General features: G+C 35.3%; 1 pseudogene; it reads left to right on the top strand.

Moving 5' to 3' along the window:
- Positions 1-16,256: 16,256 nt before the first annotated feature.
- LOC122730216 lies at positions 16,257-16,356 on the top strand (annotated as a pseudogene).
- The last annotated feature ends 952 nt before the right edge of the window (positions 16,357-17,308 follow it).

The raw sequence follows: 17,308 nt of genomic DNA on the forward strand, positions 1-17,308 counted from the left end.
ATATATATATATATATATATATATATATGCATATGTATGTGCATTATGTATATAGGTATGTATATATACACACATATACATACCTATATACATATATATACAATGATTAGCTTTAAGCACCCTCTGTCACCAAGTGTTTAATCCCCAATCCTCTAAAGTGCTCAGCCTTTAACCTAAAATTTACATTTTCTTGTGTTTTTTTCTCTCTGAAGAGCCCTTTAGTTAGATGATGAGTCAAGAAAACACTGTCAATCTATCTGCAGAACAAAGATAACCATTAGAGAATCACTGATGCCAAAACTTTAGTCAAAAACTAAAGATCCACCCATTCAAGGCAAATCTTAGGAAAACAGAGAAGTGAGTAGAAATCTGTTTCCAGTGAGAGTTTGGAAAGCTTAATTCATTTCTTTTTCACTTGCAAAGAATTAGCAATTTTAAAAAATAAGAAGCAGAAAGAAAGTGCTTAATTCAATATTTCTGCTTCTTTGGGTTTTAAGTATATTTTCTAGATCAGGAAAAAAAGTACTGCATAAGAATATTAGCTTTGTTATCAATTGCCACATTGCCATCAATTCTCTTTATAAAGAACTTCCTATTTGGGTTTGTATATTGCTTACATTTTTACTGCTGTAGGGGACAATTCCAGCCTTTTCCCAATCACAAAGCAAGCTTGGAATGTTGGGAGTGAGAGCAAGATAGTGAGAGATTGATTTGATTTGATTGTGGCTGGAAAATGGTAAAGTTATTGGAGCAATTGAAACACTACTTCTTGGGGCTTTTGTGGGGTGGAATGTGGTTAGACCTGGGGTAGGAGTAGGGAATAGCTGGTGTTGAAACTCTGTATCAAGCTGTTGGATTACAAAGTTACAAGAGACCACGAGAACACAAAGCAATTTGCCCTTGGTTACATAGCTACTATTTATTAGAGGCAGGAATTAAAATGAGATTCCATGACTTTCCCCTATCTTAATGATTATGTGACTCCACTAATTTACCATTTTTTCCTCCTATTATCTAAATGATTTGGAGAAAGGAATATTAAAGATGATACTCACCAAATCCTTGGTCAGATAAGAAACAACTGCCAAGAAAGATATACCATAAATGACACAGGGAAATCAATGGACTAAGAGCTGCTTTTATTATTTAGAAAACAATAATAAGAACCTCATATTCATCCCTTCAAGGCAAATCTTAGTAAAACAGAGAAAGTAAGTAGAAGAGTGGCTCCAATTAAAGTCTGGAATGCTTTCTTCAGCCCCCAACAATGTTCATCTTATTTTGGTATTGTTTTATTTATTAAAATACATTTCATTTAGCCATTTCCATTAGCTTAATGTATTTCCATATTAGAGAAATCACAATTTGGATCTAACTCCATTGGTTACTGAAAGTAGCTTTGTGTTCTTAGTGTAGACCCTCAGGAGCAATTGTCCAGATCACAAAACTATTATGCTCTCCAGCATGTTTAATGGGGGTACAGGACTAGAATATCAATGATGCTGCAAGTCAGTGTTGACATTTGTTAGGGAAACCCAAATAGCAACTTTCCATACAATTGGTGTCTCTAGACAACATTCTCTATTTTAGTAGCAAATGTTGCTGTCTTCTTCTTGGTATTTATATTAAATAAAGCCTGAATTCTCTTTGATTTCATTTTGGTTTGTGTTGTAGAGGTTAAAACGGTCCAACATAAAACTGACACATAGTCAGCCATAAAGGAAAGAGCAAAAATTAAAGACAGAAATGTGTTGCATCCTCTTATGCATCCCTATCCTGGTCAGTACTTTTCCTTGCTTATATTTTAATAGCTTTGTCCACTCCTGTTTTAAGCTACTTTCGTTTAAGACTTCATTACTTTTCTTTGGAGACTATTTCACAGTCTATTAGTTACAGTCGATTTCATCCCATTACTTGAAGTTATAAACACCCACAGCTCCTTGAAACTCCTGAAGCCACAATCCTTCCTCCTAGGTATTTATTGAATCTGTAAGATGACTTAAGTACTTGGGGCACTTTGTCCCCTTTTAGGGTGGTGTTCTTATATTGAGAGGGCTTTATTTTTCAATTTTGACAGTTCTTTTTTATGTCAGGGTATGTTTCATAACTGTGCCATAGAGTGGCTTAAGGTCCCCAAGGAAATCAGATTACCATGTCAAAACCAGAAGACAGATACAGACTCTAGCTACCCAAACCAAACCAAACTATGTGCTGCAGTTGTCCACTCCCCAGAGATAGTTTGTATAAATTTATCTCAAAGGACCCTAATCCCACAGATACAGCTCTGGGATTGGGTTCTTGCCTTGCCCTTTTCAGATTCACTATTAACTAGATAAATAAGGTAGATGGGAAAGAGAGATCTATAATCTCAAAAAAGAGAAGAGTCGTGTTGTTTGGGCTTTATTTTAATCTATCATATGTTTTTCATTTCCTAAAACATGACTCCATGCATTGTTCTTCCTCTCATCTTTCATATTTTCTTTTTCTTTTCATGAATTTCAGACCTGGGGGAAAAATCAGATCTGCGATGCTATTAATAAAACTCCTAGATAAGCCCCTACTGGAGCAGGATAACATTTGCTCTATAACCTATAGTCTTGCAGAGTTTTGTAAGGCACCAAGAAATTAAGTGACTTGTCCAGGTTCACATAGTAAGAGGCTGGACTTGAACTCAAGTTATCCTCACTCATTAATATACACTTTGCCACACCTGTCATATTTCATATGTTAGTGTCAAGTTGTTTATATTTTAATAAAGCCTTCAAATATGTGATGTGATAGTTTAGAAATATGAACTATACATTTGCATAACCAACCACAGAAGATGAACTTATAAGTTTATTCAGTGGGCATATATGAAAACAAAAAAACATACAATTTAATGGCTATTAATGATGCTATTGTTGGTCAATATAAAATTAGTGTGAATTTCTACAGTATGATTAATTCTTAAGAACCTAATAGGGTTTGGATGTTCTTTACATTTGTACTGAAATACCAGGGGTAGCTAGGTGATGCAGTAGATAGAGTGCTGGCCCTGGAGTCAAGAGGACCTGAGTTCAAATCTCACCTCATATACTTACTAAGTGTGTGATCCTGGGCAAGTCACTTAACCCCAATTGCCTTAGATATCCAGAGTCATCTCCAGTCATCCTGATCCACATCTTGCCACTGTACCCATATGGCTCTACAGGAGAGAGTGAGGTTGGTGACCTTGTGCAGCCCTCCCTCTCTTAAATCCAATTCTAAGTCATGACATCACCTCTTAATGCCATGGCCCTATTTGAAAATGAAGGACCAACAACAGCTAACATACCAGTTGATTAGCTAGTTTTAGTCATTAACAGTTATTGAAAAGTAAATGAATGTGTCTTGTTATATTTCACTTTTCAAATAGTTTTGTTTAGGACAAAGCTTCTTAAACTGTGGGTTGAAACTCCATAAGGGATTTCATAACCAAAAATTGGGGTTACAAAAAATTTGGCAACAGTAAATTATTACATATACCTACGGTGAAAAGGGGTTATTAAGAAGCCCTGGTTTAGGGCATTGGCAAAGACCATCACATGGGTACACAAAAGCAAGTGAAGGTATTCATTGGACAGCATCTACTGTTGTTTCAAAGAAACCAATGCAATCTATCAAACGTTCAGAAAGCATATATTATGTGTGAAACACTGTACTAGGGTCTTTACACCAGAGCCTTCCCAGAGTTCCCAGAGTCAGCCCATAGACCCAGGCCTCTGAATTCCAGGACCTTCTGTAGTACACCAGAGGCCATACACAGAGATCCTATCCCCAATTGGAACTTCTCTCTCCGGGCCAGACTCTCCTAGATCATTCCTCTCCAAGCTTCTGCCTTGTATGAGGCTGACCTCCCAAAGTCTAATAAGATACAACATGACCACATACCAGAAAGTCCTTGTAGGAATACCTTGAACTATCTAATCATCACTCTCCCTCAACCTCCAGCTACCAAAATATAAATGTTTTCTCCCATTCCCTACTGCCTACTCCCTTATTCCTGTCCCTCTCAATACTACCCCCTCATGAGTCCCATTAAGTATCTCTACATATCAAATACTATACTTTCTGGAATACTTACTCGATGATTAATAAACCTGCTTTCATCTTAAAACTTTTCCTTTCCTACTGCCTCCATCATCTAACTCTTATCAAAACCTGTCTCCCTTCTTGGGACATGACATTCCTAGCCAGCCTTTTCAGTATTGGTTGCACTTTTATTTATGCTTCATGGTCTTTCTCTCTCCTGCCCTCATACAAAGGGACTTCAACATGCATATTGATACTTCCCATTTTATTCTTTTCCCATGACAGGTACACATAGATATGTTCATATCCTTGATATCCTGCAAGTGTTCCAGTACCATGTTGAAGAACTCTGAAATTTATCTGATCATGATCTTTTATCATTCTATTGGTACTTCTTAGACAATATAAAACATAAGTGTTTATATTAAAAATATAACAGTGCTTTTTGCTTTATGCTTGGTCTTCACAAGTTCAATAACATACTTCAATTCTCCTAATCTTGTTCTTTATCCCCACTTTGACTTCCGATTGCTTCACCCTGCATTTCTTTCCCAGACTCTGTACTGGCTTCATTAGGCTCTCTTTCCATTCTTGAACCCTTGGTGAAGCAATTCAACTTTACACTATCCTCTACAACTGGATCCCTTGACCCCTTGATTCTCTGCCCCAATAAAATCCCAATTTTGGATTATTCCCACTATCCATTGCCTTTATTCCTTCACATGTGAGTCATCTCCTTGATTAGAATATGAACTCCATGGAAACAAGGGATGTTGGGCTTTTTTTCATTCTTTGTAACCCCACCACTTAGGTCAGTCTCTAGCATATAGTAAGTGCTTCCTAAATGCTTGCTGAGTGACTAAATACAAAGGTAAAACTGGCCCCTGCCTCCAAGAAACCTACATTCTAAAGATGAAGCAGTAATAGGTAAAGATTGATTACAAAGTATTAAGTTAATGTTTCAGATAATTATTTCTAATGGAACAAATAACAAAGTAGAATGAAAATCCATCGTATTTGTAAATGTGGTCAAATGAAGGGAAGTCAGCAGAATCATTTGCCTTAAGAAATAATCTTAACATACATTTGAACAAAACTACAAATCTGTGACCACATCAATATAGTACTGTGAATCTGGTTAATTCAATTTGCTTCAGGATGGAATGCTTTAGTTCTTCATACTTATTCATGTACTAATTGATGCGCTAATTGATGAATTAACTTTGGTCTTCAGGCTCTTCCTATGTACCTAAATACAGTGGGACAATTTACTTGAAATGGAAAAACAGCAGAGAGAGAGCATTTAGGGTTTGAAATCTGCCTTCCTGGTGTTATTAAAATCGTTCCCATTTGCTTGGAGATATAATATGTGATAAAAGACATTTTTCTAATATCATTTCTGAGATAGATGGGTGGGGAGTTTCTACGTTTTAGCTAAGCAAAATAATTTTGCAATAGACTTTAGCATAGAGTTTTTTAATAACGATGCTTTTGCCTTTTGCAGTTTTAAGTTTCAGTTACACTGTAGGGTTCCACCAAACTTTGAATGTATATTATTTATTGCTTTGTAGGAGAAGGTAAATAACACTTTTCTTAAGAAGCATCTGAAAGCAAAGTATAAAAAGGTGAAGAATCAACTGAGGACATTCCTATTCTAGAGTGGAACTATGTCACACTTTTCCAGGCATTTATTTAGTGTCGAAATGAGGTCACGTTTTATATTGAGCTTAAACAAAAGCAAATGATTTAACTTCTATCTTCTGGTTTGAGGTATGAATTTAGTGCATATTTTTACTATCTGAGGAGTTTGAAAGAAAAAATCATTATTTCAGAGGGGTGTCATAGAAGAGCACAAAAGCTAGCATTCTAAGGAGATGTCCTTCAGTAATTGTATATTGGACACCATTAGAAGAGATTACTGTACTATACACGAAGACGTGTCCTTATTTTAGACCATCTTGTTAGCTGAAAACTTATAGTGCCTTGTTGATGGGAAACTGTGCTTAAGTCATATTTTTTTTTTCTTTCTGCTCTTTTTGTAGTGATAAAAATTGGTAATCAAGGGAATGCTCATCAATTGGGGAATGGCTAAACAAGATGTGGCATATGATTTTGATGGAGTTCTTTTTTGCTATAAGAAATGATGAGCAGGATGGTTTCAGAAGAACCCAGGAAGACTTGCATGAACTGATGCAAAATGAAGTGAACAGAACAAAGAGAACATTATAGATAGTAACAGCAATATTGAAAGGATGATCAACTGTGAAAAACATGGCTAATCTGATCAAGGCAATTATTAAAGGCAATTGAATTTTGTATAGATGTTTAGTGTATTTTATTAAGGATTTTAAAAATATTCTTCATGGGCTGGCTCAGTGCCCTGCACATAGTAGGATCTTATAAATATTTGTTGGAACTTTTAATGGCAATTGGATCTGAGTTAGCATTTTTTTTTAGTTTTCTCTTTAGCTATGCCTATTCACACCATGGTGTCGATACTCAAATGGGTGTATGATCTCATTGTTTTTAAAGTTCCTACCAGTGGCCCAAGTTGCAAACCACCCATTCCTACCCATCCTGTGTGACTATTGCCATGGTTTCTCTTCACCAGGCTGAAATATGGACTACCCCATTATACCCCCCAAAAAACTCTTGATCCTGGAAGATCACTTCAATCCTGTGATTCCCACAGAAGAAACCTCAGGCCCTTCCCTCCTGTGGAGGATACGTATGGTACTCCTCTCTGACTGGATGGCTCCTCTCAAAACCTTCATTTATGGATAGTGTCCATCTCACCAGGATGTCTCCATCATGTCCCTGTTTCAGGTACCTTCATTCCTCCCACAACCTTTCATGTGTTGTCTTTTATGTGTTTTCCTTTCATGTGTTGTCTTCCCAAATTAGAATGCAAGATCCTTAATGACAAAGATTGTCTTTCTTTTTGCTTGTATTTTTTTCCTAACACTTAGTACAGTGCCTGCAGATAGTAAAAGCTTAACAAATGCTCATTGATTCACTGACGTGATTTCCCCAAATTTCATCACAGGCTGCTACTACATGTCCTAGAGGCCTTCCTCCCTTTCTTCATATAGTGCTAGGCTACCAGTGAAGCACTTTGGATATCCACCTTAACATCCTGCTGTCTTACCACATGACCAGCCTATCACCTTCTGTCATAGAAGTTTTTGATGATATAATTTACTCTTGTTCTTCTTTATAGTTCCTCATTCTTTATATGTTGCAGCCTGCTCATATCCACCTTTCGCTATTTAATTAACCTCCTTATGATACTCACCTTTCATTCTTCAGAAGAACTGTTGTTCCAGATATAGCTGTTATATAGCAATGTTTGTAAAAATGTTCATACAGGGGAAAAAATTGAATTTGGCATTTTAAGAAGGTTGGGATGAAGTATTGTGTAATTTCCTAAAAGCAATACAACCCACCACTTTCCTTTTCCTTTTCAATTTTTGATTTATTCTGTTTTCCTTCTGTATTATCTGCCCCAGGTACGAATATAGTTGTATGGGGCCTATGGGGTATCCACTCTGATGTATATTGAATCTGGACAATTGCTATTTCCTTATTGGTTATATAAGCTAAATTATTTTGGAGGATTAAAATTCTCTTCCCAAAACTTAAAGTTATTTTCCCAAGGATTGTAATTTTATCTACATTTTATTATAATTAACATTTTTAAAAAAGAGAAACATAATGAAATTTTAAATTTAGAAACATCTGACTATTTGAATTCTTCACTTTTCCTTTAAATGCCTAGTAGTAGGTTTGTATCCCAAAGATACCAAGGAAAAGGGAGAAGGATGTATTTTTACAAAAATACTTATATAATCTCTTTCTATGGTGGAAAAAATTAGACCTCGAGGTAATTTCCATCAATTGGGGAATGGCTAAACAAGTTGTGCTATAAGATTGTGATAGAGTACTATTGTGCTGTAAGAACTGATAAGCAGGATGGTTTAAGAAAAACCTGAGAAGACTTATATGAACTCATGCAACATAAAATGAGCAGAACCAGAAGAACATTGTACATAGTACCAGCAATATTGTAAGGATGATCAGTTATGAAAGACTTTGCTACTATGATCAAGATAATTATTTAAAACAATTCCAAATGACCCATGATGAAAAATAATATAAACCTGCAGAGAAAGAAGTAATGAGCTCTGAGTACAGATTGAAGCATCCTTAAAAATCTTTTATTTTTCTTGTTTTATATTGTTTATATTATTTTCTTTAGCAATATGTTTAATATGTAAATATGTTTTGCATGACTTCTCATGAATAATTGATTTCAAATTGTTTGCCTTTTCAAGGAAGGGAAAAGGGAGGGGGAAGGAAAAGAACCTGGGACTATTTTTTTTAAATGATTGTTTAAAAATGTACATGTATTTGTGAAATATTTAATGAAATAAATGAAAAATATTTTTAAAAATCAATGCATGGGGGCAGCTAGGTGGCGCAGTGGATAGAGCACCGGCCCTGGATTCAGGAGGACCTGAGTTCAAATCCGGCCTCAGACACTTAACACTTACTAGCTGTGTGACCCTGGGCAAGTCACTTAACACCAATTGCCTCACTAAAAAAAAAAAAATCAATGCATACTGGTTGTGGATAACCAATGAAACAAAGAGACCACCAGTAGGCATTCAAAGGAAAACAAATATTTAAAGATCCAGATGTTTCTAAATAAAATGAACTATTTTTGCACAACCATTCCTGATATTTATCTCAGTTGTTCCTAAAATTCAATCACAGTCAGCATGTAGATAAAATATTCAACATTCTCATAACCAAAATCATGTTTTCTCTTTTAAATGTAGTTGTGAATTACAGTTCTCATCAGAAGTAATTTCTTAAATCCTAAAACTGTCATTCGAAACCTGTTAGCTGTAGTTTGCATAGCAAGTGATATGATAACCTCTGTTCTTTTCAAATAATCCCCATTGTTACTCCTATTTTTCAGACATTTATATGAATGGGGAACATAAGCATAAGGGAATAATAGATATGGAAGAAAATAAAAATGGAATATCTTCCCATGCCTTAACTATGCATCCAAACCTTACTATTCCTAAAGGGCCTATCACAACTCTCAATAAACTCTCATGCCATTCATTAAATCATCTGGGGCAATGTTAACCATTAATCTGATCCCATCCATCAAAAGACCCAGGCCCTGGGACCTTACATATTCACTGTGGCAGTTGTATATCGCCCTCAACATGAGATAGTGAGCTCTTTGGAAGTATTAAATCCTTTATGGTTTTCAGAGAATTAGTTATCTTATATACCCTAAATCAACCTTTGTCCAAGTGGTTGTGCTGAAGTCACTTGTCTAATGATTGTGGTTAGAATGGATTTACCCAATCAGAATAGCTCTGAGATCCCATTCCACTAGAAAACCCCATCTCCTCTAGTCTGCTGTAATCTACTGATCTCTAAAATCATGATATCATGGCATAATGGCATCTACCATCCAAACAAACTGAGACACAATTACATATAGTGGTTGGTTATTCACTCATAGGTATAAAATTAACAAAAAGGAATAAAATCATAAACATATTTGAACAAGTATTGTGCAGGCTATATGCACACAGTTTCTCTACAACTTGTGCTATTTTTAGCCCATGGCATGCTCTGAACCTAGGACCTTTTTAGGAAAGATACAGTTCAGGTGTTTAAACCCAGTTCTCTCATTTGTTCCTCTCACCAGGAACAAACAAGCAAGCCTTCCCCCTGATACCATTACAGTTATGATATAGGATTGGTTCTGTTGATAATCTGAGAATTTAGAGGCACTTAAGTACTGGAATGATATGGTAGTGTTGGGACCTGACACATACTGCTAAATACAAGATGCCACAAAAATAAAAGAATTGATATGACTCAAGCATGGATCATGATTTTGGGGTCTTCTTTGGAGTACTGTATAATAGGTCATCTCCAGATTATGATTCTATACAAAATACAGCCCTTGGGACTAGATCAAAACTAACCTGGCACCAAAAGGTTTTGAGTGCTATTGATTCCTTTTAGCATTTTACACCAAATCAGCTCAACTTATTTTGATTCACTAAACTCATATTCAATCAACCTCAACTGGAAGTAGGTAGTTAAAAAAAGATTAAAAGATGTCCATTTTCTAAAATAGAATCACATAGAAAGATTTATCTATAAGAAAATTTGAACCCAAACTATATTTAAGAGAAGAAAAGAGAGTTTGAAATAGAAATAAATCATATTCTCCCTTGATCTGAAATCCTGATAGAAATGTGTGCAGAAAGCAAATGAGACAGCAAAAGCGTATTTTTCTTTAACCCCTTTTACTTAGGCCACTTGAAAATAATTTCTCCCATATTTCAGAGAGAATCATTTCAAGCAAGAGCATATAAAGAGCAGGAAAACAAATTTTTTGAAGTAGAAGTGGAATGTGCCTATGCATGAAGACTGGTCGATACTTATTGCAGCAACTGGTTTTCTTTTCAGATCTATGTTGGCAATCATTCTCTGAGGCTACACACAAGGCTTTGATGAACTGCATACTAAACAGGCTGCTTGTAATTGTTTGGCGGTTCTGTCAAATGTCACTCTGCTCACTACCTCATGCATCACTGATGTTATGATTTGCAGTAATAAAGTTATGCTATGGTTATTTCTTTTTAAAATACAGCAGCATATGGTGCCAGATGCCAAGGGCATACTAATTAATGAGAGAATTACCACACAAATATTAGATCAGCATAACATGCCTGGAACTCAAGCTTAAAGTGTGACCCTGTAACCAGTTAAAATTATTTACGTGAAAAAGACAGAAAAAAAAGATATATTATATCCATGATAAAGGGGAGGGATAATGACATTGGGGGGAACGTGGTTTATAGAAAGAATGTGATACACAGATAGTACATTGTTCTTTTTACAAGATGAGGGGGCAGCTAGGTGGCACAGTGGATAGAGCACCAGCCCTGGATTCAGGAGGACCTGAGTTCAAATCCGGCCTCAGACACTTGACACTTCCTAGCTGTGTGACTCTGGGCAAGTCACTTAACCCCAATTGCCTCACCAAAAAACAAAAAGACAAACAAACAGAAAAAAAAAAAAAAACCAAGATGAGGATGACACCTTTAACCAAATCTAAGGGCAAAGGACTCGATCTGGTTGTATAGTCAATTTTTTCAACCCTATTTCACATAAATTTCTTTTGCATACTTTATCCCCCACTTGCCATTAATCCAAGTCAACATTTGATCTCCTACTTCTAGGATTTTGCACAGGCTTCAATTAATCTTTCCTTCTTTACCCCCAAAGCCCAGTTTGTTGACCACATTATATGGAAACCTTTTTATTTTTGTTGATTACCCAAGTTGTTTCTTAATCCTCAAATTATTGTGCATATTCTTATTTGTCATATGTGTATGTGTACTCTCCCAAGTAAAATATAAACTTCTTGAGAGTAGATGTTTTTTGGTTTGTTTTTTTTTACTTTGTATCCCTACACCTTAGTAGAGTTCCTCCATATAGCATACATTTACATGAATGCCTGCTGACTTAGATTAGATCTGACTACTTCCTATAATTAAATATAATGTAATTAATATAATTCTTTTTTAATATAATTACTGTAATAAAAGTAATATAATTCCTGTAATAAAAGTCATTCATAGACTTTTTCTTAAGCTTCTTGGCAATACACCACTAATTTAAATATTAGTCAAAAAAGAAAAAAATATTTAGGAGCATCCTTCAGATCAATCACACAGATTTTTTTTTTAATGTATGAGGTATTTTATTTTTTCCGTTACATGTAAAGATAGTTCTCAACTTTTGTTTATACTTGCTTTACAATTTCAGATTTTTCTCCCTCCCTCCCCTTCCTCCCCCCTCCCCTAGACAGCAGGTAATCTGATATAGGTTATATCTATATCTGATATAGGTTATATCTATATCTGATATAGGTTATATCTATACATATACATATAGATATACACACACACACACATATATATATACACATAATAACATTAATCCTATTTCTGCATTAATCCTGTTACAAGAGAAAGAATCAGAGCAGTGATGCAAAACCTCAAAATAGAAAAAAAAAAAAACAACAGCACCCAAAACAAAAGAAATAATATGGTTCAATCAGCATCTATACTCCACAGTTCTTTTTTTTTTCTTGGATTTGGAGATCCTCTTCTATCATGAGTTCCTTGGAACTCTTCTGTACCATTGCATTGGTGAGAAGAATATAGTCCATCACAGTAGGTCAACACTCAATGTTGATGATACTGTGTACAATGTTCTTCTGGTTCTGCTCATCTCACTCATCATCAGCTCACGCAAGACCCTCCAGGTTTCTCTGAACTCTTCCTGCTCATCATTTCTTACAGCACAATAGTATTCCATTGTATTCATATACCACAACTTGTCCAGCCATTCCCCAATTGATGGGCACCCCCTCAACTTCCAATTCCTTGCTACCACGTAAAGAGCAGCTATAAATATTTTTGTACATGTGGGTCCCTTTCCCCCTTCCATGATTTCTTTAGGCAAAAGACCTAAAAGTGGGATTGCTGGGTCAAAGGGTATGCACAGCTTTGTCGCCCTTTGGGCATAATTCCAAATTGCTCTCCAGAATGGTTGGATCAGCTCACAGCTCCACCAACAATGCATTAGTGTTCCAATTTTCCCACAGCCTCTCCAACATTTATTATCTTCCTTTTTTGTCATTTTAGCCAATCTGATAGGTGTCAGGTGGTACACCTCAGAGTTGTTTTAATTTGCATCTCTCTAATCATTAGAGATTTAGAGCATTTTTTCATATGGGAATAGATAGCTTTGGTTTCTTCATCAGAAAACTGCCTGTTCATATCCTTTGACCATTTCTCAATTGGGGAATGACTTGGATTCTTATAAATTTGATTTAATTCCCTATATATTTTAGAGATGAGGCCTTTATCAGAAGCACTGGCCTCAAAAATTGTTTCCCAGCTTTCTGCCTCCCTTCCAATTTTGGATGCATTGCTTCTGTTTGTACAAAAATTTTTTAATTTAATATAATCAAAATCATCCATTTTGCATTTTATAATATACTCTATCTCTTGTTTGGTCAAAAACTGTTTTCCTTTCCAAAGATCTGATAGGTACACTATTCCTTTCTCTCCTAATTTACCTATGGTATCACCTCTTATGTCTAAATCATGTATCCATTTTGACCTTATTTTAGTATAAGGTGTAAGATGTTGGTCTATGCCTAATTTCTGCCATACTATCTTCCAGTTTTCCCAGCAGTTTTTGTCAAATACTGAGTTCCTATCCCAGAAGCTGGAGTCTTTGGGTTTATCAAACCACACAGATTTTTAAGAGGAAACTCTGCTTGGTAGAGCTGTCCACGTGCTGAAAAACTGCAGAATCAGTGTTTTTACCTTTCTGGTTCTGAATAATTTTTAGAATATGGGGAAACAGAACAGAGTTTAAAAAGTTAGTTGTTTTACAGCTATCAGTTCCCTTTAAATGAGCTGTTAGGAGGCATTTATCACACCTATTAATCTGTTGGGGGCCTTAGACATTCAGTTAGCAAGCATGGGAGCCTATAATAGGTCAATGAGTAAGGGAAGGAATGGTCAAATACTTATTTTAAACTTACTAAAAACTTCCATTTTTGGTGAAAATACCATGGGTGTTTTTATATTGTAGGGGCAAGAGCACTGGATTTGAAATCAGAGGATTTGAGTTCAAATCTAAATCTGCTACTAATCAGACTGTGACCTTGGGCAGGATACTTGGTTTTTCTTAACCGCAGATTCCTCATGTATCTATCTAGTCCATCTTCCACTAAACTCTGGATTCAGAAAAATGACTGGCTTCTATTTTTATGAATAGTCCCTGACACTGGAAGAGATCACCAAAATTTAGAGTTCCAAAGCTATCCTGATTTCCTAATGGATTTTCTTTATTCTTTGGCAAGTTTTTATGGCTAATCTTTCTCACAGATACTGACTGCATGGGTGAAAGACTATGAATCACATTTACATGCAAAGTGTGATATATTTTATTATGCATGCATTTCTTTAATATTTGAGTACTTGTAATATTATCTTTTGCTTTCTTGTTTACTAAATTGTTCTGTTTAAGACCTAAAAGTGTCATGATAGTGAATATCTGAATGTGTAAAAAGAAATACCTTGGTGAAGATTCACTATCTAGCATGAGAGGTAGAAAAAGTATATTTCTTTACAACATACTTATCTCTAGGACCCTGCATAAATTAAAGTGTAAGCAGGCATGGGATGGAGAAAGGGGTGTACTCAAGAAAGGAATGTGCTCATGTAAGCCAATAGTTAAAATTTCAGCTTGAGCACTTATACTTCAGAAAACTGGGCTTGATATGTTGCCGATTATCTAGTCTTTAGAAAACAATGGAGAAAATGGTAGGAATACAGATTAAACTTACAAGTGTGCCATGAATAGCTTTTTGTTCCCCCTTAGGAAAGTGGATTGTTAAACATTTACCAGAACACAGCTTGGTATAATTGTGTGGGGGTGTTTCTTCTGAGAACCCAGTCTTACTGTAAGATCAAAGCAGCCTAAAGAGTAAGTAGGGATCTAAGGGGTTTTAGGTACTACATAGTGTGGGGAGGCTATCCTACATATTCATTTCATAAGCGTTTGGAGACTGTCATGCAAACACAGCCATAATGAGATTGTCCTCTGCTGCAAGATTTCAAATCAGTGCAATTATACCAGATTTCAAGATAGTAGAAATTCAATTTGGTTATTTCAATGAGAAAAAGATTGATAAACGTGTGGCTCTCCTTTAAAATATTTTGACTGTACCTTTAGTGACTGTTTCACAGTAGGCAAATTTTTATGAACAGTCCCTGACAGTGGAAGAGATCACCAAAATTTATAGTTTCAAGTACTGATCCAAGACTTAATTATATTTTATATTAACATACTTAAATAAAGATATTAAATACAAACACTTTAAACCTGTTTTGCAGTTACAACTCACTAATCATCTGGGGAACACTTTTATAGGAGTATTGAACACATGCTAAGTCCTAAAACACTATCTCATATTACATGTATATAGTAATATATTGGTATATACATTCCTTGCTTTTTGAAGACTATCTTCAAAATTAGCTGAGCACTAAAGCATACATAGGGCAGGAAATGGGGGAAGAGGGAAAATAACTGCAGGAATATTTTAAAAGTCTCCTCATTTGTATATGTAGTCACTTAGCTACCTCCTCTCCTCACAATCATATTCAAATTTCACTGTCAATAACCCAATCCAACCTACTCAATGAATTAAATTGTCAAGATCCTCTATCCCTTTGTAATAAAAAGACCAGGAAAACATTTTCCCATCAAAATCTGGGAGATGGTTGGTGAAAATTTAAAAGAAAATATTTGGGAAGAACATGACAATCTTTTTAAAATACCTGAAGAACTGCTATATGAGAGAGAAATTAGACTTAATTTTGCGAAACTTCATATATAGAACTAAACCCAATGAGTTCAGGGTACAAGGAGGAAGATAAACATCTATATTTTAATTCAAAATAAGAAAGAATTTCAAACTACTAAAACTTTTTTTTAAAAAATGGAGGGGCAGCTAGGTGGTGCAGTGGATAGAGTACTGGCCCTGAAGTCAGGAGGACCTGAGTTCAAATATAACCTCAGACACTCAACACTTACTAGCTGTGTGACTCTGGGCAAGTCACTTAACCCAAATTGTAGAAAGAAAGAAGGAAAGAAAGAAAGAAAGAAGGAAAGAAAGAAGGAAAGAAAGAAGGAAAGAAAGAAGGAAAGAAAGAAGGAAGGAAAGAAAGAAGGAAGGAAGGAAAGAAAGAAAGAAAGAAAGAAAGAAAGAAAGAAAGAAAGAGAGAGAGAGAGAGAGAGAGAGAGAGAGAGAGAGAGAGAGAAAGAGAGAAAGAGAGAAAGAGAGAAAGAGAGAAAGAGAGAAAGAGAGAAAGAGAGAAAGAGAGAAAGAGAGAAAGAGAGAAAGAGAGAAAGAGAGAAAGAGAGAAAGAGAGAAAGAGAGAAAGAGAGAAAGAGAGAAAGAGAGAAAGAGAGAGAGAAAGAAAGAAAGAGAGAGAGAAAGAAAGAAAGAAAGAAAGAAAGAAAGAAAGAAAGAAAGAAAGAAAGAAAGAAAGAAAGAAAGAAAGAACTCGCTTCAGCAGCACATATACTAAAATTGGAATGATACAGAGATTAGCATGGCCCCTAAGCAAGGATGACACGAAAATTTGTGAAGCACACCAAAAAAAAAATGGAATAGGTTCCTTCAGATGACAATGTCAAGGCAGTGTTCATGTGGAGGATGTTTATCAGGGATGTTATGAATGTTTCAAACTGGGATGGGGAATTATATTAGATGATTATGATGTCTTTACCAAATCCAAGCATCAGAATTAAAATAAGAGGCTGGAGCAGAATTTATTATGCTTCAGATGCAGTAAAAAAGAAAGACATATCAATCATGATCCCAGACAAAGAAAAAGCAAAAATAGACACAATGAACAGAGATAAGCAGGGAAACTACTCCTGCTAAAAGGCACCACAGACAAATAATATTAATATTAAACATATGTATCAAATGGAAAGCAATATAAATTCTAAAAGGAAAAGTTAAATTAACCATAGAAGGAAATAGTAAAGTACATTATTGAGGGAAAGGTGGCATCAGAAAAACATGGGGAGACTTATATGAACTGATAGAAAGTGAAGTGAGAAGCACCAGGCGAATTGTACACAGGAACAGCCATATTACAACAATGATCAACTGTAAAAGACTTAGCTAATCTGATCAACAAAATAATTCAGGAAATTTCCAAAGGGTTCATGATGAAAATGTGATCCACATCCAGAAAGAAAACTGATGAATTCTCAGTGCAGAATGAAGCATAATTTTTTCACTTTATTTTTTTCTTCAAAAAATATGGCTAATATGGAAATATGTATTATATGGTTTCACATATGTAATTGATATCATACTATTTGCTTCCTCAATGTGTTGGAGAGGGACTAGAGGAAGAGAGAATTTGGAACTCAATTTTTTTTCAAAATAAATGTTAAATAATAAATGTATTTAAAATACTTTAAATAAATGCTATAAATAGGAAAATAAACAAATGCACCAATAGCTAAGTAGTAGAATTATTTTTTTAAACATGAGTAGTAATTGAGAAGGCCAGGAGACTGTTTTTTTTATTCCCAGTAA

The sequence above is a fragment of the Dromiciops gliroides genome, chromosome 5, assembly GCF_019393635.1.
Source record: "Dromiciops gliroides isolate mDroGli1 chromosome 5, mDroGli1.pri, whole genome shotgun sequence".
NCBI classification, from domain to species: Eukaryota; Metazoa; Chordata; class Mammalia; order Microbiotheria; family Microbiotheriidae; genus Dromiciops; species Dromiciops gliroides.